This window comes from Bos taurus, chromosome 26 (assembly GCF_002263795.3).
Source record: "Bos taurus isolate L1 Dominette 01449 registration number 42190680 breed Hereford chromosome 26, ARS-UCD2.0, whole genome shotgun sequence".
Classification (NCBI taxonomy): domain Eukaryota; kingdom Metazoa; phylum Chordata; class Mammalia; order Artiodactyla; family Bovidae; genus Bos; species Bos taurus.
In genome coordinates, this window is record NC_037353.1 from 10,505,610 (window position 1) to 10,506,972 (window position 1,363).

Sequence of the window (1,363 nt, forward strand, 5' to 3'; positions counted from 1 at the left end):
AAAAAGAAAAATCAATGTACAGTATAGATGAAAAGGCCAAGATTCATAGCTGAGAGTCAAAGAAGATATCTTCTAGGATATTTACGAGTTTTTCCAATAAAGCATGTGTGTGTGTTTCAGTACCTAGGTTCTAGCTCAAGCTTCTTTGATAATTTACAGGTTGTTGCTAGGAGACCTACTGGCTACAAATGTCTAGCCCAGTTTTCTGCCTTCAAAAATTAAACACCAGGAATAAAGTTTTAAAAATATCATGAACATAATACAACATTGTGCTTTGATCTTAACAAAGGTACTGTTATTAGACAATCATACCCAATTCAGTTCAGTTCAGTTGCTCATTCGTGTCCGATTCTTTGTGACCGCATGGACTGCAGCACACCAGGCTTCCCTGTCCATTGCCAATTCCTGGAGTTTACTCAAACTCATGTCCATTGAGTCAGTGATGCCATCCAACCATCTCATCCTCTGTTGTCCCCTTCTCCTCCTGCCCTCAATCTTTCCCAGCATCAGAGTCTTTTCAAGTGAGTCAGTTCTTCACATGAGGTGGCCAAAGTAGGAGTTTCACCTTCAACATCAGTCCTTCCAATGAATATTCAGGACTGATTTCCTTTAGGATGGACTTGTTGGATCTCCTTGCAGTTCAAGGGACTCTCAGGAGTCTTCTCCAACACCACAGTTCAAAAGCATCAATTCTTCTGCACTCAGCTTTCTTTATAGTCCAACTCTCACATCCATACATGATCACTGGAAAAACCATAGCCTTGACTAGACAGACCTTTGTTGGCAAAGTAACTCGTTTATAAATCTGGATTTATTTCTTTAGAAAATTGTTCAATTTTCACACAAAGACAACAGTTATGAATTACATGGTATGGTGATTTTGCAGAACACTGACACCAAACTGAAGGCATACTGGCAATTTGTTGGAAGTTTCACTTTTTTTTTTTTTTTTAAATCTTCAGAGTCACCTTATAACTCAGTTCAACGTGAATGGATCTTAGATAATGTAGTAAGAGACATTTAAGGTCTTCAGAATCTATATCTACACACAACTACTTCCCTCAAAAAGTATGTGCTTAAGGTACTGTGCAGAGTTCAATGAATTTTCCTGGATTTTATTTTTTTATTAGACCTTTGTTCTGTTTGGAGATGGTAAATCTTTCATTCTTAGACTGCATTTGTTACTACATACTGTGTAGTCCATGGCTAAAAATAATCAAGATGCAGTCTTGCTTTGTAAAAATTCAATCATTTTTAAATATGCTTATTTCTGTTCTGTCTCACTGACAAAGAACTTGAGACAGATCTTTCAATGTTCACTCTCTCTCCTCTAGAAGTTTAATCCAGACGCCACCTCATCACG